We start from the raw sequence: 26,963 nt of genomic DNA on the forward strand, positions 1-26,963 counted from the left end.
ATGTGTATGAGTTGCTGACAGCCTGTTTGTTGCCTTTTCTGTTTGTATGTGAGAGTCCAGCCTCCAATGTCAATGTTTAATTAAATCTCACATATACTGTACTTGTCTGTTTGAGAATTAAGTGGTTGTCAATGTACATAAGGCAATTATTACATTGCCTTAGGATACCCATGTCCTCCAAGCTGGATACATAGATAGCAGGAAAGTGCCCATCAGTGGCTGCAGGTCCTAATGTGTACTTTAAAAGAATAGGAGTGGAAGGGGTTTGTAACCAGATGAGGGAAACATTCTTACGTGGTGTAATCTGCACCTAACCTAACCAGAGATGATACTCACCACCAAACCAGCTGCTTTCTAAGCAGCAATAGTCTTGGGTGTTATAATAAAGTAACTAGCGCAGTAAACTTTCACAGTATAATGAAAATAAGCAATGGTTCCAGATGTTTGCATCTGTACAGGGCACTGGCTTGGTGCAAATGTGCTGAATTTATACCAGCACTGAAAATACAGGAAACTGACTGAGCCCTCTGGCTAACACAATGACTATACTTAGAGCCCTTTTCTGTGCTTCCCACCTCAGACAGACCAGGTAAACACCTATTGCCACAAGATGAATAATCCCAGTCGTCCTAATGTAAAAGCGTGGAAATGGAGTGTTCAGAGTGAAACCCTACCACAAACAAACTTAAAGATATGAAATGCTACCACAAACTTAAAGATACGTGCTGCTTGTTCATCTCTAATACAAATAATGAGAAGGCTTGGGGTTTAATTCAGATGCTTTAATACACAGAAATACATCAGGATGGATAACAGCATCTTTAAATATGAACAAACTAACAGACAGAGCTTGCATACATACATGCTCACATCTCAACAGCTAACTAATAAATGGCAATCAGGCTCGCATGTGCTCAGTATTTATACTCTAGTGCAAGCCCTTGGATTGCTTCTTAAAGGTATATACACACTCATCAATCTACATCCTCCCTCTTAAAAAAGACTGCCCTTTATACAAACAATAGCAAAGATAGGCATGCATTACTATGTACATCAGAAGCAAAATACAATGTTCGCATCCAGGTTGCTTCATATCTATTGCAAGGTTTAGAGATTTGGCCATATCTCGTAATATAACAGTTGGGACTACAATTAGCAACAAGGACAGTGTGTGGTGTGTAACATGTATCAGGAACTTCTGGATTCATCATAGGAATGAGAATGCCTGGAATAAAGAGTCTCTATCACAGGCTATCTGATGTGGTATAGGCTCAGATACTGGTAGTAAATAACTCTGATTCCACATAAAAATTTCTTCTTCTATTTTCACAATGTATGATCTTGGCTTTGGGCCAATATTTTTCATGACACTAATCCAATCATAACTTCTGGACATTTACATCCTTACTACTTCTCCTTTCCATAATGGATTGAGCAGTCTGCTGGTATTATTGTAGTAGGACTTCTGGGATAGGCATTTCCTCAACAGATTGTTTCTCACTGATCTGTTGTTTTTGGCACATGGAACCAACAATCGACTACTGAGTATTAATGTGGTTTTGGTATGTCTCGACAAAAGTCTCTGAGCAGGCGAACCAAAATGTTTATCATGATGAATATTTCTGAGATTCAAGAGATTCAAGAAAATGTCACTATTAGCTCATTTTGACTTCTCAAGCAACTGTTTTACACTTTGCACTGTACGTTCTGCCAAACCTTTTGACTGCGGCTACTCTGGACTACTTGTAACATGAGCAAAGTCCCATTCTTCTACAAATCTTTTGAACTGTTGGCTTGTACACTGCATGCCATTGTCTGAAATAACTGTGCAGACTTCCATGAACAGCAAAATGATGTTTCATCTTAGTAATGACTGAACTGGATGCTAGGTTAGAAGTAGGTCAATCCCGAACCAATTGGAGTAATGCTACTAACACTAAATAATGTTAAGCATTCCACTCGAAGATATCAGTGGATACTGTCGACCAAGGTAGTTCCGGAATCTGGATAAGCTGAAGTGGTTCTTTCTGTTGATGAGGCTTTGTACTATTACATACTGAACAAGAAGAAAGTGCTCTCTCAATGTCTTGTGACACAGAAGGCCAAAATAGTATCTCTCTCACCCTTCTTTTGGTAGATTTAGTTCCTGGGTGACCACGATGCAAGATAGTAATGTAGTCAATTTGCAAGGACTTTGGAACGTGTCCTTTCAGACCTTTCATAATGATACCTTTGTCAGACAAAATATTATCTCTATGGAAAATAAGGCTGCAGTTCTTGAGGTAAACTTGATTGCTTTGACGGCCATCCTTGACTGATAAAGTAGTTGAACCTTTGTAAAACTGGATCTGTGGTTGTGTGATCTCTCAGCTCATCAAGACTTGTGGCAGAAAAATTATGCAATTCCATGACTTTGCAATCATCAATCGAATGAGAACCTTGATTGCCATTCTGTTCAGTGGTATTTCTGGGTGATCTGGACAATGTATCAGCAAGATAAAGAAGTTTGCCTTTCTTGTAGACAAGATTGAAATTATACTTTTGCAATCTTAGCATCATACATTGCAGTTGGGCTGGAGCTGAATGCATAGACTTTCTCAGGATGGTGACTAATGGTTGGTGCTCTGTTTCGATCTGGATAGGTCTACCATGAACATAATTGTGGAACTACAAACATGCAAGCAGAATTGTCAAAAGCTCTTACTCAGTCTGGGAATAGTACTGTTCAGTTTGGGTAAGAGTTCTTAATGCACAGGCAACAGGTTGTTCGTCTTCTGGAATGAATGCATCAAGTCCAAATTTCGAAGCGTCACAGGAAAGTGTCACTGGCTTGTTAGCATCATAGTATACGAGTGTTGGCAGACTAGCAATTCTCTATTTCAAGACATCAAATGCTCTTTGGTGTTGCTCTAATCAGGACAAGGATACATCTTTACGTGTCAGCTCTCTGAGTGGTGCTGAGAGTTAGCTCATGTCTGAAATGAACTTGCCTAGGTAGTTGACCATGCCAAGAAAATGTTGCAGGGCTAGAACATTGTCTGGAGCTGGCATCTCAAAAATGGCTGACTGCTTTGAAGGGTCTGGTCATAGGCCTGTACTTGTAAATAAATGACCACCATAAGGAACTTCTTGCAGCCTGAATTTGCATTTGAGTGGGGCAAGCTTAAGATTCACTTGGGGCATGCCCTTTCTAGAACTTTTCTGAGGTTTCTGTCAAGTTTGGCTTCATGACGGCCTCCTACTAGTACATTGTCTACTATGATAGCACAAGGATACCCAGAAAAAATTGCTCCATTGCACGTTGAAAGACTTCACTTGCAGAATTTATCCCAAATAGCATTCTCAAAAATCTGTACCAGCTAAACGGACTACTGAACACAGTGAGCAATGACGACTTCTTGACAAGATGACTTTGCCAAAATGAACTCTTTGCATCTAAAACAAAAAAAAAAATAGTGGCATTGGGCATCAAAGCTGCGACTTCCTTGACTGTGTGCATTGCATGATGAGGTGTTTTTCGCACTTTGTTCAAGTCTCATGGATCAATACATATTCTAATTTCATCTGAGCTTTTCTTATGAGCTACTACCATGGAAGATACCCATTCATTTGGAGTTTCCACTCGACAAATTACACCCTGTCGTATTATTTTATCTAACTTGGCTTTAACTCTGTCCTGCATGGCTACTGGAAGTGTATGTGCTGGCCTGATAACTGGACTGACCTCTGGGTCTAACTTCATGGAGTATACAACTGGAAGCTTGCCTAGCTTGTCTTGGAAAAGATTTGTATAGGTAGAAAAAATGTGCTGGGGAAAATAAGAATAGTGGTCTTTTAAGCTAACATGGTGGACTTACTTAATAAATGAAAATAGGCCCATTTTCAAAGTGTCACTGAGTCCTAATAATGATGGGATGTGCCTCTTGACCACATAAAATAATAAGTCAGAGCTCCTTCCAGCAGAGTAACATGAAAGCACAACTGAGTCTTCAGTTTGAATTTCTTCACCTCCATAAGCAGCAAGCTTCGCACACCTTGCCAAATCAAGCTTTTCACTTTTACACACTCTGGCAAATGTTTCTGTAGACCTAACTTTGCACTTGGAACCTGTGTCAGCTTTGAGCTCTATGGGTTTGCCATTTATCTGAGTAGTACAAAATACTTCATTCTTGGCCTTTAAATCTACTGCATTGGCCATTTCGTGAAGTACTGACAAGCAATCAACATAAAGAGTGGAACTGCCAAGTCTAACTGATCAACTCGCTTCTTAAAATGTTCCCTTTTAATAAAAGAATGTGGGCCTTTTGATTTACAAAATCTTTTGAAATTATTACATTTATTACATTTGTGGTATTGTTGACCAAAAGCTAAATACTTTTCCCTTTTATATTCATGATTTCCACCACAATTATAACAATTGGCAATGACACTAGGTGAGGGCCCATGTTTTGAGTTTGCTGACTCAATCTTATGCTTCACTGAGACTGTGTGAAGTCTGGAATTTGCTAGAAAGGTCTGGGGTTTACCAGTGAGTGCTGCAGGGATTACAGCTGCCATGTGCTTGGGCCTATATCTTTTAATAACATGCTGCATACTATCAACATATGTTTTATCACTGTGCCTTCTAGAGCTGCTCTCATTTATAAGCATATTCATGTGCTTTTCTGAGACCTTGCATATCTGACAAATCTCAGTGGCCTTATTCAAAGTTAAATCGCTGTCATGAAGCAAAATCTTTCTCATGGCATCATCTTTTATACAATACACAAGTCTGTCCTTTATCAACTCATCCCTTAAGTTACCAGATCTGCATGTTTTATCTTTATTTCTCAGGTCAGTTATATACGCTGCAAAACTTTCACCACACTTTTGATCCCTTGTGTAAAATAAGTGCCTTTCCATTGTAACATTTGTCTGGGGGTTGCACATTTCTCTAAATTTACGTTTTAAGCACTCTGGGTCCTCCCTTGATTCAGGCTACATGACAATATGATGGTTTACCCCTCTCCAGCATAAACAGCAGGTGCACACACAAAAGAGTGCTCCCTTTGTATGGCTTCTGACCCAGATAAATTAAGTAGAATAAATGACTTTGGTCATCTTTATCAGAAAACGCAGCCTGTATGAAAATGTTTTACTCTTGCTCAAACACTCTCCTGTTCTCAGCAATATTAGTGTCAAACACAAATGCACTAGGTTTTAGAAATCCATCTGCCATGCCCACAAAGTATACACAAACACACTGAAAATATGACCCTTGTTATTATGTACGAACAAACAATGCTGTGAGCTTGTAACAACATCCAAGTGCACATTAAACTCTTTGAAATACTTTACTTTGCAAAATATACTCTGTAATGACTGTACTCTGTGAAATATGCCCTGTAATGGCTGTACTTTGTGAAACAGCTTTACTGTAACATTGCACAAACATGCAAACACTTCATACACTTCTGAAAACTCAGATTTCTTTGCTTAATATGAAAATATGCTTTGCAAAAAATGTGGTCGTTTCCCCTTTTTATTTGTTTTATGCAATTTGGACTTTATTTCAAACATTTTCCATAGTAATTAGAATATTTTTATCAATAACGTACATATCTGTTTATGTGAATTCTGTTTAGAATGTTTTGTATGCCCCTTTTCATATTTTACGAATAAGAAATATTGCTAAGCAAGATTTAATATTTAAATGAATTTCTGATCTGTTTTGCAAAGTTCTGCCCCTTATAAGGATGATTCACGTCTGTACATTCCTCCAACTGTAGCCAAGTGCCTCTAATTGTTTTAGCCATGCCATCTCAAACTTCATGCCCCTTGGTTATGCCGGTTCTGACTTTGTGCCCTTTTAGACATGCCGCTTCTGGCTCCATATCTTTAGATATGCCTCTTCTGACACCATGTTGCTTGCTCATCTCTAATACAAATACTAAGAAGGCTTGGGGTTTTGTTCAGATGCTTTAATACATAGCAACACATCAGGATGGATAACAGCATCTTTAAATATGAATGAACTAACTAACAGAGCTTACATACATACATACATGTTCACATCTCAACCGATAACTACAAAATGGCAGGTTTGCACATGCTCAGCATTTATACTCTAGTGCAAGCACTTGGATAGCTTCTTAAAGGTATATACGCACTCATCAATCTACAATACGGATACAGCAGTGTACTTCAAATAGCTTATAAAAGTATGATTATTCAATAAAAGTGCTTTGCTTTGTAGAAAAGAGCCAGAAGTCACTCAAATGTACAAAATTTATAAAGGCACAAAAACAAGATAAGCTGATTAATAAGCCCTCCATCCAATAAAACTACATGCAGAAAACTCAAATGTTTCACCAACCTAAACAGACCAGGTAACATCCAGTGCACCAGATGGAAAATGCACTGACCTCTTGATGTAAAAACACAGAAAAGTGCTTGCTAGACTGTAAAAATACTTTATCCAATAGCTATTCAGATAATGAATTCAGAGCAAGTAAATCAGTAGAACAGACAATGAGAGGCAAAAAGCACTTTTTTTCAAAATAAACACAATGAAAGGCAAACAAATAATTCAAAATATCAACAGCAATGTAAAAAGGGAGGAGCTTATAAAAACATGCAGGCTGTGAGAAAACTGTATAGCTAGTGAGAACAGGGCTTGGAGACTATTATGACATCAAGGGAATGGATTTACTGTGGAAGACAGTTAAAAATATACTGTGAGAAAGACTGAAAGAAAAGACTACATAAAGGATGGAGAGTAAAAATGAGGAAGTTAAGGAGGTTGTAATGACCCAGTAATGACCAAAATTAGCAAAAAGGATTATCTATCATGGTTTCAAAAATATGACAATCACAAAAAAAAAAAAAAACTACAACATTGTAAAAACGGTGAGGCAGTTGGAGCATCTACTCTTGGTTCCAACTTGTGGGGGGTGCTGATCAGTGTATGCTAAAAAATAGCAGTTTGGCAGTTCACATACATCAAGTGAGAGCTTATGGAATGTGAGTATGCTTTTTCCATTTTTTAAGGTAACTGTATACCATAAGTCAGTAAGTAGTCTGTTAATAACACTGAACAATGTTTATAAAAAGAATGTTATGTTTATTAATATGCTGATTAATAATTCATTGTTACCTTAAAAATCTGTCAAATGTGGGATCTGGTTGCTTAAGAATTTGCTTTGCAATTTAAACTGCTCTCTCTGCAGCTTCATTTACTTGTGCATAATTGGAGCTAGAAGTAGTATAGATAAACCAGTACATCTTGGCTGAACGTCTTGAATTCCATAGCCACAAACTGAGTGACACTGACAGCAGTGTGATGTAGGATTCCCTATCTTGTAAATATACTCATGAATCAAGAAATATCCTATTGAGCAGCACAGTCCATTGCTGTAAGAAATTCCTTCTATATTGCACAGCTTATAAACAAAGGGATTGTGTCAAAATCTAGGGATGTTATTGTTCCCTTTACTCAGTCCTCATTAGGCCTGTCATTGAATATAACACCCACTTTGGCATGTATCTGTCCAGATACATGCATAAACTGGAATGCCCACAGAGAAACCTTACTAAAAGTATGCAAGGTCTAAATAAAATGTCCTACATGGACTGACTCAGTGCCCTTTCACTGTACTCAGCATCTTACAGACTGCTAAGAGGTGACCTGTGTATGGCAAACAAGACATCCTCCAACACAAAAAATGATGGATTTACTGCACATCAGCAAGTCAAATGGCATTAGAAATACTCAGCCTAGGAATCAAAACCTCTTCCGTAACATCAGTAGAATGGTTTGGCAGGACAGGGATACCTCACAGAGGATACCATTGCTCTGGAACAAACTCCCCGTTCGCATAAAACAAAGTTCATTGCTGTCCACATTTGAGTGCAACTTGGATCTATGGATGGGAAATAGAAAATTTACCCCAAGTCTGGGCATCTCCTAAATACTTTATTCCATGCAGGGGCCTCCTCAGATTATCTATAGTATAATCTGAGTTATTCTCATTAGGGATAATATATAATTATTGACCATGGGGTGGGTAAGGCCAATCTCTATCCAAATGGGATCTGTTAATTCAAGCACAAAAAGGAAATTTGCTAAGCTTAAAATGGCCCTTAAGGGCAGCTTGCTTAATACTTACCTATGAACCTATGAGTAATAATCAAATGTACATTTTTTATTTCAGTGCCTCTGGATAAATAGTTCATTACCTTCAGATATTTCTTTCCACTGAACTTACACATATCTGTTGCTATCGTTTGTCTTGGAACTTTTGGAAAAGGAATGGCTACTATGTTCTGTCTCTTCAGTGGGCTTAGTTTTGATAAAAAATTAAAATGTCACAATTTTGGAGATTTTGACACTGCTGTTTGGCCACTACACTGATATTCTAGCTCTGTCCCCAATGACCTCACGAAAATACCACAAAACATCAGCTTGAGATGATGCTGGAATTACTATCTTAATTTGCAAATTGACATCCAGATCTGACAAGTGTACTGTCACAGCATAATATGTACAAAAGGATTTAATTAACGGAGTTCTGTATTTAGGCCAGACATTTTGAACAAAATCAATGACAGCTTGCAGGACTGCATCCAAGCTACTTGCAGACACATGTCTACCCAACACAATAGGCTACACATGTGCACTAATAACTTCTTTGATATCCAATGCTTTTTTCTGCTAAGGGATTTCTACATGATGTGTCAGACATGACAAATTAATTTCCAAAGCCATCCACTGTCTTTACATTTAAGTGCTGAATTCTCAATATCTATATCAGTATCTAATATTTTGTGGAATTTTGTCTGAGTTATGAGAACTGTATCAATGAAACAAAGCCATGTCCAACCCGGAATTAATGGACATGCTGCACCTCAGAAAATCCAAATCCCGTCGAGCTACGCACTCGAGATACTTGAATCTCAGCACTGACATGAACAGGACATGCTGGAGGGACTGATTCATAACCCAGAGGCTCCCTTCACTCTGGAATAAAATCCCAGTCCAGGTTAGGCAGAGTCCCTCATTGACCCTCTTCAAGAGGAATCCTGATAAGTGGATGGGAGATCGTAGGCTTACCCCGGGTATCACTTCTGTGTCACTGTTAGACAGAGGCACAGTATACTAACCTCGAAAAAGGGCATAGCAAAATTCATTTAAAATGGGTGGCGAAAGCCAAACACACTCTGGCTAGGCTTATAAATGCCCTAGGGAAGATAGCCTAGTATGAACCTATGAACCTAAGTAACTTATGATCAGTCTGTAGCAGTAAACCCTCCAATCCTTGTAAGCAACAAAGTAGCTTATGATCAGTCTGTAGCAGTAAACTCTCCAATCCTTGTAAGCAACAAAGTAGCTTATGATCAGGCTGTAGCTGTAAACGCTGCAGGCCTTGTAAGTAACAAAGCAGTTTATGATCATCTTGTAAGTGTAAAGTATCCAGGCCCTGTAATTAACAAAGTAGATTATAATCAGTCTGTAACTGTAAACTTTCCAGGCCTTATAAGTAACAAAGCAGTTTATGATCACTCTCCAGACATTTCTACATAGCACAAAATGTATTCACATGCCTACACTCCTCCTAGGCATACTTTCTTTATTTGTGAATACCTTTTCTCAATCACTGTTAGCATGTACTAACATAAGCCAACAGCTCTAAGCTCACATTCATTCCCTTGCAACAAAGTAACTCCAGCACAATAACTGACGATAGTCAGAATTACGGCTATTGATTTGGGGTCGTCATATGCTAGTATTGGTGATTACACTTACATAAACCTAATTTTCTTGAAGACTGGTTCCTGGAGATCTACTCTTCACTATTCTAATCTCTCTTTAACAAGTTAATGAGAGTGTGAGGCACTAATGCCAGTCCTTCTAAAATAAAATAGCTAAATAGTTCACCTTTCCAAACATTTGGTAAACCTTATTTACATTGTTTGGACTTGAGATTTCTGTAATAGCATTTACTCTCAACAGGCTTAATTGCATTTTTCACTGATCTGATGTCCAAGTACCGAATCTCATGGTGCTTTTCTTTATTATGCTTCAGACCAACCCAGACTCCAATAGTTTGAAACACTGCCTTTAGTCTCTTGAAATGCATATCTTTGTCAGGTCAAAAAAACTAGGGAGGCATCGATTACAACAACAGTACAATCTTGGTCTTTCAAAGCAGTATCATCTCCAGCTAAAATACTTCAGAAGCTGAAATAATTCCAAATGGAAGATTATCAAAATAGTACTTTTCCATAAGAGTGATAAAAAGCATTACTTTAATACAGATAGGAGCCAGCATTACCTGCCAAAATCCACTGGATACATCCCATGTGGAAAACATCTTTGCACCAGGTAACTTGGTGATCTCCTCTGTTGTTGGTGGAAGAAACTTCTCTCTTCTCACGGCATCTTTAAATCCTTTTAAACCCACACAAATTCTCACTACAACATTTTCCTTAACTGACACCATGCAATATTTAAAATCGGTTAGATCTGTGAACTTCTCTATGACCCCCCCCCCCCCAGGGACTGAATTCATTGTTATTCTGTCTCCAAGTTAGGAACAATATGGAAGACTGTGCATTGTGGCACTGAGAGGGCATGAGGACCTGCATCAGGCCTTAATTCAGCTTTAACAGGCTCACGACTGAGAAGTTAAGCTCAAGTTAAAGATTAATAGGGTGCTTTTATCCAAAGCACCTGCACGTGAAACGTTTGACCATAAACTATAACAATAACATCGTAATAAATCTGGTTAAGAAAATAGTTGGAAATATCCTACATGAGGTAAATAGCTGTAAGATAACAAACTTGCAATAAAAGTCCAGCAATACTGGCATTTCTCTGAGTCCTCTACCATCGAATACAGCTCAGAACAATAAAATAAAAACAGCAACATTAAAGTTTGCAAACAATATAAAAATTCTAAATCTAGTACCAAATGAACAAAAACTGGACTGTACTTTAGATGTTCTTTGAAAGTGATACAATAGTGATAGTGCTGACAACAAACCGCCTTCAAGTTCATTGGCACCAAAAATACAGTTATGATATTTATCTCAGCCCTTGCTTGACCCACATCCCATTTCACATCTACTCAGTTCCAAAGAAATTCAGTCATAACTAGTTGCTGACATCACAAATTGCACATGAACAACTCCAATATCACTCAGATTCTTCACTACATATATCTAAGCTAAGCATCCTAAAAGCCGATATGTCACATCAGCCTATACCAGTTTGTCACCATTTCTTCATTCTACAATCATAATGCTCCTTTAACAAAAAAAATGACAAAATTACTAAATAATTTCTCTGTTGATTTTCATAAATAGAAAAGTTAGCAGAACTCAACACTCTGGCAGCCATTTGCCACCAACTACTGTATCAGTAGAAACAGTGAAGCAGAAGTGGTCCTACATCTGCCTATATACCTGACAACTTGTTCTATTCTTTCACATGCCAGTGATCTACAGGGTCCTAAAAGAGAACAGACCCAAAAGTCATACTTCTATCCTTTCCACTTAAAACTCATAGTTATGTCCTTTATAAATGCTTCTTTCGAGAGTCTGCTTTGTACCTATTTTAAACTTTACTACAGTACTATTCACTTACATGTCACATCTTATCCAGGTCTGTCTGGATAGTGACTGAATAGGAAAAAGGCTCTGTTAGTGTCTTCCTCAACTTCAGTGGTGAGTTCTTTTGCCATTTTAGCTACAAAGACAGCTGCAAAATGTCCCAGCATATTATATATCCAGCAGCTCCTGTTGCAGGTTAGATAAGATCCATCACCATCATGTGCACAGCTGCATCATCTATGTGCACTCTATTTTTATCAATCACGTGCTTACTCTGGTCTCCAGCACCTTTTTTAGCATGCTTAGAATATGCTTCCTTCTGACTTCATTAACCTCTATACAGGCCCTCATTTCAGTTTTTTTGTGTTTTATTTTCCACAGACTTCATATACAGTTTGCATTGCATTTTCCAATGTCAGGCTAGATTTCAAGTGCAATTTTTGTTAGGCATCCCTAACTGTGATGCAAGTAACAGTTCTTTCTGTTAGCTTTTCATCCTTTTTATTCCCAAAATCACAATGCTCAGCAAGTTCAAACAGACACCTCACAAATACCTCATTAGTCTCTGTTGCTTTTAGAACTCACTGTGAAAACATACATGCTCATGAACTGCATTACTCTTTGGCAAAAAGCATTCATCCAACTTGGAGATTGCCGCATCACAATTGAAAGTTTGTCTCTCAGCAAAAGCAAAATATTGGTTCCATATCTCGGGTCTATATTATAACATTGAAGACTTAAAACTTTGAATGTTATAATATCATACCATTTTGATCGAAAGACTATAACATCGAACACTCAGAATAGCAATTTTTTTCCCAGGGAAAAAATTCGCTGCTCTGACAAACATACACACAACACAAGCACACCAAAATAAATAATCCACACACATACACTTCACAAAAGCCTACACTAAACCATACATACTCTACTAGCTATCCACTTACCTTAACTCATCCCTAACCCTAAGGTCCGTAACTACCACACACTCACATTACCCACTCCGTAACCCAAAGGACCCTATTGCACACTCACCTTACCCGCTCCCTAACCCTAAGGTCCCTGTCACACACTCACCTGACCTGCTCACTAACCCTAACGTCCCTATTGCACACTCACCTTACCCGCTCCCTAACCCTAAGGTCCTTAATTATCACACACTCACCTTAATCCGATCTGTTTGCACACTTACCTTAACCCGGTCCGTAACCTTTGCCCCACAGTCAAGGAAATAGCAAAGCTGCAGAAACGGCCCACCCAATACTTTCCCTAGGAAAGTATTCGATATTCTGCAGCTTAGCTATTTTCAGCGTTCGGTGCATAGGGTTTGATATTATAACATTCGAAGTTTTAAGACTTTGGTGTTATAATATAGACCTCCATATCTCACCCTATATGATATAATGAAAAGTTACTTGGACCTTGCTATCTTCTTTGTCCAGTCTAGCAGCTATCCCATAGTGTGCAAACTTTTTTTTACCAGCTGGGCCATGTAGAAAACTGGGAGAAATGCTGCAGCTCTGCAGTGTCAAATTTTTACATTTTCTGTCCTTTATTCTTCACTGTCACTCTAACAGATCTGTATTCTTCAATTCTGATAACACATCATTTAAGGAGACCAAGAAGATGCTCAGAAATATAAAATGTATTGTTTTCCCAGTTCATCATGGAACCATTGCAAAATCTGCATACTCACAAATAGCTACACTATACCCAGTAGAAGTGAACATTTCCCAGATGTAACCTGAATTACCTAGGCACAGTTAAATGATCACTGACTCTGCAATCAGACATTACTACTGACTGCTTATGGACAGCACAGGGGTGCCAAATGGGTGTCCTGCTCAGAATGTCAAGCTCCCTTACAATAGCTCTAGAAAGGAATTAGAAAGCAAGGTAGAAAGAGGTTAGAAAAGTCTGTCTGTGCTAATGTGGGTATGAAAATGAACATGGTCAAAGGGATAAAAAAGAAAATCAAAACATTATTGAGCTATGCTTGGGAAACAAGAAAGGGATAAAGCAAAATTAGTAGTTAAAGAAAGGGGACAGTGGAGCCAGTGAAGTATGTAACACAGTCCAAAGTCCTAAATGAGAGGTCTGGCTCAGTAATCACTAAAGAAAAACAGGATGCAGCATTAATACAGAAAATGGAGAGCTATTAAACAGATAGGGAGACAGACAAGAATACTGAGGAGAGTGAGCTGAGGATAGTGTGGAATGACAAATCCCAGGGGAATAGAGATTGTTCTGAAGGTCCCAAAGGTCATTCAGGAGACTTTTAACAAATTTGGTGGAACCTCTCACAGATTTTCCAGCAGGTCATTAATCAACTGCGCGCAATGGGTAACTATAGATCTTTCCACCTAATCTTCATGGTAGAGAAACTTATGGAAAAATTCTGAAAAGTTTCATAAAATGTATTTATGTGTTCATTTGTTGCTCAAGAAATTTGCAACATTCATAACCCATGTTCAGAGATATTCTAGACAGAAGAACTCCACATAATTTTTGCAGAAACCATACATGACAAAACAAAATGACACTGAAACTTCAGTAACTGTGAAATATCTAGTGAAGTAGTACACAATGCAAAGAATAATAGAAAACTAAATTCATAACGAAAAATAAAGTATATAGTGAAGGATAACTGAGATCAATACAAATAGTACGCATTTTGATAAACATAAAAAAAATAAAACAGGTATATCAAAATACAGTGTTAAAGAAGCAAAGTCAGTTTGTTGTGCAAGGCATAAGTGTAAAAACATATGGAGATGGAAACAGGTTTGGCAATGTGCTGTACAACAGAAAGGATACAATTACTGCTAATTGCTATTCAAAAATGAGTGCCCTGATTGGACAACCCAACCAGTGTGCCCATTGTAAATTGAGCATATACAAATACAAAAAAGTCTGGTTGCTTAAGTACCATTGAGTGGCCACACTTTCTACTGATACATGCTGAGCAAAACAGAAGAAAAATCAGGTACGTTCTGCAAAACAAAAGAATCAGAAACATACCTGATTTCTTTGAAAAATCTCAGCAGTAAAAAAAAAAGAAAAAAAATATCAACAGAGATTTTCTCTTCTCCATTGCTTCTCCTGCCCTGTACTGATGTACTGTTCAAGCGTGGAAACACAAGTCCAGTATGCATCCACAGTACATCAGTAAATAAAGGATAATGCAGAGGAACACTACAGCACCATTATACAAAGACATTATTTAAGAAAGGTAACCCCTTTTTTTTTCTTAAATAATGTCATTAAAACTTAGGCTTCACCCTCGTGATCAAACCAAACCAACTGTAGGCAAATCCTGATATATCCACACACAGTCATGGATTATTTGTTAAATAAACATTATAGCCAAAGAATGAAAACAGTAGATTATATCCAGTATATATGTATGTATAATTACCACATTCAAAAATATGGACACAATAAGTATAACAGCAGTGAACAGATATATCTTCTACAGGCAAGAGCTATGAGTCATTACTTTGGTTGGCAGTTGACATACACAGGCACATATAAGGTAAGACAGATAGGAGTTCTGAATCTGAAGGAGAAATCCGGCAGTATCACAGGAGTAATAACAACTCTAGGCTGCATGGAGAGGAACGGTATGAGTTTTCCTAAATACACGTTTTAGACTGGTTTGCTGAATGATGAATGATACAACAGAGGAAGATGTGTGTCCCTGTAGTGGTTTTTGGAGAAGGGAGTCTGCATAAAGTATGACTTTGCACAACAAACTTTACTAGAGTATTTCATCATGTTAATAAGCTCTGAATGGTTAGATAGTTGTTTGGGAAGAGTCATCCATTCTTACACACACCACTTTTAGCTTCCTGTTGACTTTTCGTCATTGTACTGCCTTCAGTGAGATCCAGTGATGTGTCTAACAGGAACATTGAAACAAAAGCTGCAGTTTTATTATATGTTTGCTACATTTCAATAGTTTTATTGAATGAGGACTTGTGAGAATGTAGTAGCCACATACGCAAATGAGCAGTAAATGTAGTTTATTGAGTACAGCTTTCATGAGTTGCTTTTTTTGTATGACAAAGGGGGGACAATATTTTAACTGGCCTTAAACAGCACAGAATTGACAAGCTGATCAAATTTTGGTGCATGATCAGGTATAACACCAGACAGCCTTGCTGAAGTGATCCCCTCAAAGGGGTTCTTATCGCTGACAGTATCTGGATCAGAGAGGAACTGGGCAGGCCTTTGTTATCTGAAGTAAAAAAAGTATGCAAAAATAAGGTAGGAGTACAGAACTCATTTAGAATTTCTGACCTGCTTATGTGCACTCTTGTTCTCAATGTCACCTTTCTATAGCTCAATTATTTTTGTCATGCCTTTATTCTTTCCTCCCACATACTTCATGATTCTTTGCTTCAATAATTTATCCCTTTAGCCATGTAAACCTTTAGAAGGTAACCCTTTACTGAGAGTCAGCCCAGCATTGCTCACACCTGAAAGATTCTATGCAATCAATGAGATCCTGTTTTATGACTGGTAACTAACAACCATCCAGTAAGGGTTGTCTTCCTGGACTTCAGTAAAGCCTTTGAATCTGTACTACACAGGAGGTTAAAGGGCAAATGTTGGGGAAAAGCTATAGAGAAAAGAATGTTTACATGGTTACAGAAAAGAGTGGAAACAACTGGTTCAAGCAAAGACAAATGTGTGATCAATGGTGTACTTATGAGCAGAAACATGGATAGGTGAAGCAAAGGGGGCAGCCACCCTGGGCACAAGGTGCCATGGTATTTTTCCAGCAACAAAACCACTATCACACCAGCCACCCATGCCAAACCTCTACGAGTTGTAATAGATGAAAACATGACATTTGATCTACATATTATCCAAACAATTAAAAAAGATCACAAAAAAACTTGGTACGCTATACAGATGCAAAAAAATAGCTCTCCAATAATACTAAATCTATTATTGCTAGAACCGACCTAGTTTCCACTTTTCTACGCATCCTCCATACTCACCAATCTCAACAGTTCAGACTTTATCAAATTACATACCTGCTATAACAAAATAACAACATTTGCAATTGATTCGGCCTTTAGGTCTCATCACTGTCAGGCCCGTAAACAACTATCTTGGCTAGAACTACCCAACCTACCCACCCTTAAGCAACTTACTACGGCCCATCAAATATTCTACCAACCTGAAAAAAAAAACTGCTCTCCAAGGGCTAATAAACCAATACTCAAGTAAATGCTAGCTAAATCAGTGATGGACATAACTAGAAGCAAAAATAGCTCCATATATTCCAACTATGTTGCTAAAATCTGGAATGCCATACCCTTGAACATAAGAAATACAGGAAACAAAGCCAACTTTAAATATGTTTTCAAGTCCCATTTAGCTAGTTCATGGTTATGCACCCGTTCCCAGCCAGGTAAACTACTCACATAATATATACAGTCGTTTTGCAACCTAGGACTAACACTACTCACTGGTGTTTACTCACTATCTTCGTCTGTAGCATAAACTCTGTCTTATTTAATATGCCCCTAATTAGACCCAGAAACTGAATATGACATCAACCTTCCATAGTACTGTTATCCTTTTCTCTCTTTCATTTACTGGACTTAAATACTGAGAGAACCTAGTCAAATTCAACATACACAAGCTTGACTTAGCTTGCTTTTCTTCCTGATGTCAATGCTTTGCACCTCTTTCTTAACTTCTTTCTTGTAAGTATCTTCACTATCACCTGTCTAATCAAATCTATCTTGATCCACGGTCTGATGTTTCTATATATAACTATAAACAACTTCCTCTAATAAAAATCACTGCATATTGTATTGGATACCAATTTTGAATGTAGAAAGACAAACTCACTATCGAATGCCTACTGTAATTTCATTCTGTCTACTTTGTAATTTTTGTTCTGATAATGTTGGAGCTTTTCTCCATGGGCCTCTGCTGAAAATGGACCCAGTCAGACTTTCCCAGTAAACAAATGTAAAATAAAGTAAGTAAATAAATAAATGGGATATGATCATTAGATGCATTTTTTTTATTGGTGATGGTATGTCAGCAAAAAGGGCATTAGGACCTCGTCTTCCTCACTGAAAGAAGTAAGTATCAGACTGAAGAAGGGAACTTTTTTTTTGTTTTGTTCACACAAAGAGAAGGGGGACATAGGACATTCGGACCTGCCACTACTACTTTTTTTTTTTTGCTCTTCAACTGGTTGAGGAGTGCCAAATCAATGAGCAGTATCAGGTGCCAAATGAGACAATTATGTTTTGCTTATGAGCCAGTCCTGGCCAGTCACTCTTCAGTGTGTATCTGTATGTGAACATATTTAACAGCATGTGAGTAAACTGGTGTCGACTTCAGGAAAATGCTAGCTGAGTTTACCTCTGAGAGTACAGAGTACTGCATATAGGGAAGGACAGTCCAGAGGACAGTGTACAAACTGGGTGGGGGGGGGGGATTGAACTTCACAGTGCTGCACAGCTGGAGGAACTGGTAGCAATAGTCCACCAATGGACCACCTACAACAATGTCAGAGATTGGTAGCAATGGCATTCAGATGCTAGGTGCATAGGGAGGGACAAACTCAAGAGACAGAATTATATACTTACATCACTACAAGGTGCTGTGCCTATTTCTCCACAATTTATAAGGAAAAGTATTCAGCATTAACAGACAGGGCAAGGAGAAATGCCACAAGTATGTTGTGAGCCTAAAAGTGGTACCACATGAGGAAAGACTGAGAGGATTAGGATGGTACTTTGAGAAAAAAATGGAGAAATAATTGAGAGTAAAAAGGAATCATGGCGAAATGAGTGGGGACAGAGGTGAAAGAGAAAGACAGGGCATGGAGGAAAGAGGATAATTACCAACTAAAGTAGTCTGGGTTTAGCTTACAAGTGAGAAAATGTTACTTCACAGAAAGGTTGGTGGACAGATATGATAGGCTCCTTTTTAAGGAGGCATGGGTTAGGTAGACAAGTGAGGAGAGGAGGAGAGAGTGGTAGCTGCAACAGTCAGGCCAAACAAATGAATTTAAAATTCACATTCTGCCAATTCAATATATATGTAAGTGTAACTTATAATGATGTTTCATTATTTCGGTATTTAATTTAAGCTTAATAACATATGTCAAATAACATACTGAAAGGAGATGGAGTTATTTTAAACTTATCCTATCCTGGCAACTTAACCACACTGTAGTGGAAGGTTTTGTGTACCCTTAAGATTCTTACAGCTATGTTGTATGGATTTTAATTCTCCTGATGCAATCACCCTTATCAAAATCATCTGAGAGAAGAGGTCAGACTAGGGTTGCAAACTTCTTAGATGCCCAAAGTGGGACATGGAAACATGACATTTTGCAGGATTAACCACAGCCCCAACAATGCACAAAACCTATGTTCCCTTTTTTACCAAAACAGGGAGTCATTATTTTAGTAGGTTGGTTATTTATGTTGTTTTCTGTAATATTAAGCTATTGAAGATATACTGTCACACTTTTCTGTAGTATTTTGAGGACAATAAGAAAGATTTATTTTCTCCTAAATTATCAGGACACTTGCCGTATTCATGTTTTTTCAAGACACAGGAGCCCAAACCAGGATTGTCAGGCAAACACGTGGATAGGTGGTAATCCTCCACCAGATATACCTAGATGTACAGTAATCCAGAATAATTTTCAGTGATGGTTCCTTAAAAATAAAATTGTCACAGGGAAAAGGGATACTGGCATGCAGTCCTAGAGCAAGGTCTGGAGATGGTGTTCTTTGGACACTGCCCAGTGGCCAGGTGACCTAAATAGCTCAGTGCAGCTGCAGCCTGGAATACCTGTATTGAGTCATTTTGTGGACTTGTAAACTGCAAAGTAAAATATACCAGGCAAGAGTGGGAAGGAATGAAGTTTAATTAGAATCTGGCAATAAAAACGTGTTATTAGGATATGGAATGTCTTCTTACTTTGGGGGAAAAAGCAATAGCTTGTGCTCACAGTTGACTGTCCATTATCTCAACTGCTTAAGCAATATAGCAGTGTAGAGTGAAGCTGAGTGACTGTGGGTTCAAAGCATTGTAGACAGAGGGGTTGGCATAATGGTTAAGGTAATTACCTCACAGATGCTGGGCACAGGGTTTGATTCTGACCTCTGGCAATTGGCTACAGTTGTAATAGTCTGCACAATGATAACTTGTATTTACATATGAACCTATGAAGAGTTAGGCAGTCTTTCCTTCATAAACTGCTATGGTTCTGTAACCAGATTTTTAAACTAGGGTGGTTTCTCCTGATTTGAAGTGGATCATGCCTCTAGTGAGTATGGGGATACTCACAAGGCCCTGCTTAGGAGAAGTTTGTGACACTAAATGGAAGGACTACCCCAGTGTGACTGCAAGTTACAGAAAGGAAATGTCTGTTGTTTGTGCACATGAAATAAACAGAAGTCCTGAACAGTGAAGCTTCTTAGGGACCATGACTGTAGTGCTTGACAGGGTACCACCTACAGATTTTGTAGTTGTGTTCATAGAATTCAATGCTTTTGTGGAAAATGATGAAGATCGATGGATGGGAGTAACTGGGAAGATTGCTTTGCCCGATCTGAACCCGAGTGATGAAGTTTTGTTACACTTCCACTCATGAGCTGTCCATAAAAATACATACTGTATCAGCCACATGGAGGTTCTTAAGTGCACCTGGAATCAGCTCACCTTGAGACACTTATTAGCGGAACAGCAGCATTACCGTTCTCTTCACTGTAGCACCATTTTGGAATTGGTATATTTAAGTAGGGGGGTGTGGGAGGTGCATCCCCGTGTGGGGGTGCAGGGGGGCTTGCCCACTTGCAAAAACATTATTTTAGTTGTTTTACTTATTTATTTTTTTTTACTTTTTAATTTCGAGATTCCAAAATCTCGACTTTCTGGGATCAGTATTTTGAAAGTCGAGATTTTGGTATGTCGAAATTAAAAAGTGGACCTATATATATATATATATATATATATATATATATATATATATATATATATATATTGTATATATATGGGTCTACTTCTAAATTTTGAAGTTTCAAAACTTCAAATTTCTTATGGTAGAGACCATAAGATCAACGTGCTGAAACTTCAAACCTTTTAAATGGAGATCACCGTACAGTGTGGAATGGTATATTTACCATTTTCCTCACTGTAGTGCGATCTTGGCATTGGTATATTTAATTTGCAGGGTGTGTGGGGGTGCAGGGTAACTGGTCCCCTTGCAAAAATGTAAAAAAAGTATTATTTTGTTTTCATTTTTTTATTTAAATTTCAAAGTTTTAAAACTTCGATCTTATGGTTTTGACCATAAGAAATGCGAAGTTTTGACACTTCAAAATTTAGAAGTAGACCCATAGATATATATATATATATATATATATATATATATGTGTGTGTGTGTGTGTGTGTGTGTGTGTGTGTGAACTTAAATAAATATACAGAAATCATGGTAATGAAAAAATGCACTTAATTAGTATAATTCCTGGATTTCCTCTAACAAAAAATGAAATTTTCTTTGTTTAAGGAATGAAAATCAGATTCCCTGGCCAGCATACCATGGACCCATACATTTCAGATACTCAACTCAAGAGATGTGATAAACTATTAAATGGTCATTATTTGGTGATGAGTTATGTCAGATGGCTCGGACAGCTGCTATACAGATCACAGAAACACAACAATATAGTGAAATTTAGTGAGAATACCTGTCTAAGGTTTCTGTGTGGGATGAGTTCAATTCTACTGTCTGGAACAACTTCATCCACATACCTGGGGAGGATGAGACTACAGAGTCTGAATGGATCCAGTTCAAGATCTTAGTAACCGAGGCAGTGGTAAGAAGGTATGGCCAATGGTGGCTGAAGCTTGTCATGGTGGCAGTGAGGGAAGCTAAGGTTGAAGAAAAAGGCATTTATGCAATACTAGTGTGGCTGGTCGCTGAATTTGACAGATAGGCACAGACAAACCAGGAAGACAGCAGTTTTGCTAGTCACTAATGCAAAGACCTGGGCCTGGCAGGCGATTAACAAGGTCATGGATAGTTATTTTGGACAGCCTCAAAGAGGTTCTGGCAGACCCACCCACTACTTCAGGAGGGGGAGATGATACACTGACCAAAATGTCCTCAGGAAGAACAGAAGAATGCTGACCTTAACTGGGGATATTGGTGAGAGCTGATACGAATACTTTAAGGAACATCTGCATCTGGTAAACATGCTTTCCTCTGAGATGACAGCACAGGAAACAAATGGTGGAAATTAATCTATTGCAGTATATGAAGTCAGTGTGACAAATTACCAATTCCACTACAGTAAATGTGAGTGTATGAGATACACATGGATATTCTTGAGGCATTGGACATTGATGGGTTGTCATATTTAACACATCTTTGCAATGTTGCACAGAAAGCTGGAGCACTACTGCACCACTGATAAATTAGGGCAGTGGTCCCTATTTCAAAAATGAGGACAGACAGGTTTGTTTCAGTTATGTTTGGGTCACATCATCCCTTAGAAACAAATGCAAAGGTGCTGGAATGGGAAATCCATCCAATAATCCATTTTCTGATTTAAGAGGAGCACATCAGAGTCTGTACTGGGCATGGAACAGTGAATCAGCTCATGTTGGACGGATCAGGGGAGTTCAATGTGCAATGATACTGTTCTCCATCATGTTTTGCATATTTGGAGAAGGTTTATAACTGTATATCCAGAAATATTGTCTGGGATCTACTGCAATAGTATGGGTTTCCACAACTGCTGCTGCACATCAATCAGTTCATATTTGGGAGGGATAAAAGCTACATCCGAATTCTCAACATGAAGTTGAATATGTTCAAGGTGTGTCTCATCTCCTCCCTATTTGTGAATTTTGCTAACAAGACCTTAATTTACAGCTAAGATCTGGAGACTATGCAGCTTGGTGATTTGAAGGCTGCATCTTTGTTGTTTGCAGATAATGTTGTTTTCTTAGCCTTAAGTGACTGCAATCTGCAGCAAGCAGTGGAGTGATTTGCTGTATATGAAGCAGATAAATGGGAATCAGTACCTCCAAATCAGAGGCCCTGGTTCTTTCCTGGAAAAGAGTGAAATGCTCTCTCCAAGTAGTATCTTGGGGTCTCATTCAGAAGTAAGAATAAAGGCGCTCATAAGACTGCTCAGCACAATGGTACATTTGCTGTAGTACTACAGGTACTGTACCAGAATGGAGGGATGAAGAGAGAGGTGAGTCAAATAATGAAGCTCAAACTTTACTATTCAATTTATATACAGCAACCTCATTTATGGGCATGAGCTTTGCATATTGACTGAAAGGATGAGACTGCAGATACCAGTGGCAGAAATGAGGCTACTATGAAGAGTTGCTGAGCTCACTCTTCATGAATAAGTGAGAAGCTTTGGAATTTGGGAAAACCTTAGAGTACTGTCACTGATTCTGCATAATAACTGGAGTCAGCTGAGATGGGCTGAGTACCTTGTGAATATCTCCTTGCTGTCTCCCACTGGAAGTGTACCAGATACAACCACTGGGAAGAAGTCACAGAATGTAATACGGACATTTTATACAGATCATGTCTATCAAGTTGCACAGAAACACTGGAGATGCCACAAGATAAGATGGGAATTGTTTTTGCAAATAGGGAAGTCTGGCCTACTTTGCTTACTAGCACAATGACCTTCACCACAGCAAGCAGTCAAGAAAATGGTGGTGATGGTGGTGATGATTATTATGACAATGATGATGACACTGCTGTTTTGATTGCTTGCATTGTTTGTGTGCCATGACTGCAAAGGGTCATTTGGGCTATTTCACTTACATTAATGCATCTGTAGTATAAAAAGAAATTTGTCTTTTAATACTGGGATGCTTGTTCACCTCATCTCTCAATGAAGTCTGAAAACGCAGACCTAGACAACTGGAAGGAAGAGTTCCATAAGGCATTCAGATCATCATTTCCTCTTTCCTGTTCTTCTGAGGAGTAGGCACACACTAGGGATGGGGTCATGATACTGTCCAATTTTTATTTATTTTTTTGTTACTGAACTTAAACTGGCATGTACTGGTAAAATTATTTTGGGCAAAGACTAACAAACAATGTCTAATTCAGTGGAAGAGGTACAATGATATTGGTAAGGTGGCTAGTGATACAAAGGTGACTAAATGTAATAAATAAAACAATACTGAGTGTACTAATGCCTCTACAAGGTTTGATATAGTTAATACCATCTTGGGTGGAATAGCAAAAGAATTCAACAGAAAAATCTTAGATTATAGCTTATAGTGATGCTGGAATCAGGTCTGCAGATGTTGTCAAGATAGATGACAAGAGAAATATCAGAGATCTTGAAGTTATCAATAAGTTTCCCTTACAAACAATACTAACAGTATAAATACAGGTATTATATGAAAAAAAGGTACAGGTAACATTTTTCAAGATGGATGCTGCCTGGACTCACAAGTCCAATGGACAAAGAGTAAGATAAATTAAACAGGACTACAGGAACTTGTTTCTTTCGTTCTGTAAAAGATCTGGTGGCAACAGTTCATTTAATCTTCTGAAGCTGTTTGCTGGCCAATGGCAAATTGTAGAAGAGATGTCTTACTGCTTATAACAGTGTAGTTAAAAATTCTAAAAAGCACTCAGGTGGCAGTTTTATAATCTGACTATAAACATAGAAAATATCACACTTATCAGAAATATCAGCTGTTTTTGGCAGACAGGAAAATAACACATGATTCTGAAATCAGACATACTATTTTTTTCTCAAATACTGTAGTTGTATACAACTGGCAAAACACTGAGAATATGCTGAATTATACTGATTTAAAATATCACATCCAAAAGCAGGAATGACCTGAGGAAGGAGATTAATTGGTTTTGATGACCAGGTTAAATGCCCCTGTGTACCAGCTGCTGAGGAGATGAATTGGTGTTGATGACCAGTTAAGTACAAGCCACTGAGGAGAAGAATTGATGTTGATGACCATGTAAATGTTCCTGTGTACCAGTTACTGAGGAGATGAATTGGTGTTGATGACCAGGTAACTGCCCCTGTATACCAGCTGCTGAACACTTTGCTGTAAATTTCTGCCAGCCAGTGGTGGATATGTGCAGTACCTCATAGAGCATCACTTGGTATTGAGCATTACTCAGAAAAAAACTGGCTTACTCAGCCTCTTTTTAAATTTCATCCACTTAGTTACTTAGTGTAATAGCCATAATCATTGTTGCAATCATTTACGATACTAAATACACCAGTATTTTCAAAACATCAAATGCCTTTTGAAGAGCAGAAAGAAGAATGCCAGTCACCCAGGATAAGTATAAAACGTTAGTGCCATGCAGTTCTATGCCCAGCCACCACACAAACATTGAACATGGACAACTTTAAGGTGCCTATTAATCAATGAAAAATAAATAATCATCTTATTGGTCTGGTATACAAATGAATACAACTAGTATAAAACTTTACTGTGAAATACTTACACTTTTCTAGCCTTAGTGGATGCATAACAAAGAAGAATCACCTGAGGTGGTTATTGAAGTGATACCGATGCCTTAAATAGCAAAGTCAAGCCACTTCTACCAACAAAAAGGCAGCTTAAAAGACTTTGCTGTTATTGGCTTCCAGTTATATCTCGATATCATGACCACATAACTGAGCTTGATATTATGATTTATAAAAATAAAAGTATGTTTTAAGTACTAAAACTAAGTGGCCAGCTTCTTCCATTGTCTGCAGCTTTCACTCAATTATTCTATATTGGGGGTACACTAAAAACACTGCACTTATAAAACAACTCTAGCTAAAACATACTTTTTATGTACTACATTTAGTAAAATATTTAGGGTATGTGGACTACTGATTCCTCACTGGACAAAAAGCAAGTTTCTCTTGTATGTTTCAATCAAATACAGTCTGTAAAACTGTTCAAAAGACTTCTGGCAGAATTATTAGTGTTTGCCAACATTTCTGCAAGTTCTCATATCACTATGCACCAGAAAAAGCCCCTGAGTAAAGTGAATATCCTTTCAAGATATTTTTACATTTTAGACATTTCAGCAGGAAATGGTAGTTACTTCTTCAGCACTGATATTTGTTCTAACATGTCAGTGATTATGTTTGCAACAAATGAACAAGAGTGTAGATTTGTCTAATCTGATAAGCAAAGGAAAGCCTAACATAACTAACCTCGGCATTTAAAGACACAATTAGCATTACGAAATAAATGAAAAAGTCATTGTGTTGTATTAGTTAACTTAAGTCCTTTAAACTGAAGTTGCTCGGTTAACTGACTTACCACCCATGCAATAGCATTTTTCTTACATGATGTCAGTTTTAGAAATAAAAATCAAAAATATTTCAAAATACAATTTGATAAAGTCGTATTTATCAACATAAACAATGCATTAAAAGAGTTTCTTGTGACTGCAAAATACAACCTAATATATTGCAGGGGTTTCCTACAGGTGTTCCTATTCTAATTGCTCACGACACACTTGCCTTCTGCCACTTTTTCAAAATTTCAAGTGCCCAATCTTCACTAGCTTGATCTTCCATAACTACTTAGCCCTCCCAACATCCTATCCTAAAACATTGTGTAGCCCTACCAGAACCCAAACTCTAACCAAAAAAAAACGTTCCCGCTCCTTATACCTAAAATCCCCCTCCCTAAACCCAACACTCCTGTCTCACTCCCTAACCCTAAAATTCCTTCCCACTCCCTAAATCTAAAATCCCCTTCTTGCTCCCTAACCTGAAGACTCCCTTCTCACTCCCTAAAAACCCCTTCTCACTTCCTAAATCTGGTCTTAATGAACAGATATCAGTTACACCAGCTCTTAAAATTAAAGCAACCAAATTATAACTTATGGAACATTCAGTCTAAAGGTTAATACAGAAACTTTATAATTTGTGAAAATATCAAATAATTTTCACATATACACCGTTATTATTATTATTATTATTATCTAAGATTTTTTTAAAAAACACAAAATATTTTGTATTCATGAAGACTGTATATCAATGGAAACATAACCGTTTAAAATGCTTTTTATCAGGTAACTGTTTTTATACAGTTTAGTGTATATCTGTATTTTACGGTTGGCACTTTTAAGATAGCTGTTTTGTTTAAACGTTTAGTTAGGGATTAGATATTCTGAAATCACATGACTTAATGAATTTATTATATAATATAATTAAACATTAATTCTAGTTTCTGATGAAGTCCTAGAACGTATAAAGATGAAAGTGCTTAACCCATTTTTTTTTTACTTCTTGTTGTGATTATAGAACTCAGTTTCTTTGTGATTCAACTCTGTTTCCTGGTGA

General features: G+C 37.8%; 1 protein-coding gene across 10 annotated transcripts in view; it reads right to left on the reverse strand.

Annotated features, from left to right (window-relative positions):
- LOC122815864 (F-actin-monooxygenase MICAL2-like) overlaps positions 1-26,963 on the reverse strand; it is a gene marked incomplete at its 3' end in the record, with an annotated part of 2,588,394 nt that overhangs the window by 729,116 nt on the left and 1,832,315 nt on the right.

The sequence above is a fragment of the Protopterus annectens genome, chromosome 11.part0, assembly GCF_019279795.1.
Source record: "Protopterus annectens isolate FY-2018-M chromosome 11.part0, PAN1.0, whole genome shotgun sequence".
NCBI classification, from domain to species: domain Eukaryota; kingdom Metazoa; phylum Chordata; order Ceratodontiformes; family Protopteridae; genus Protopterus; species Protopterus annectens.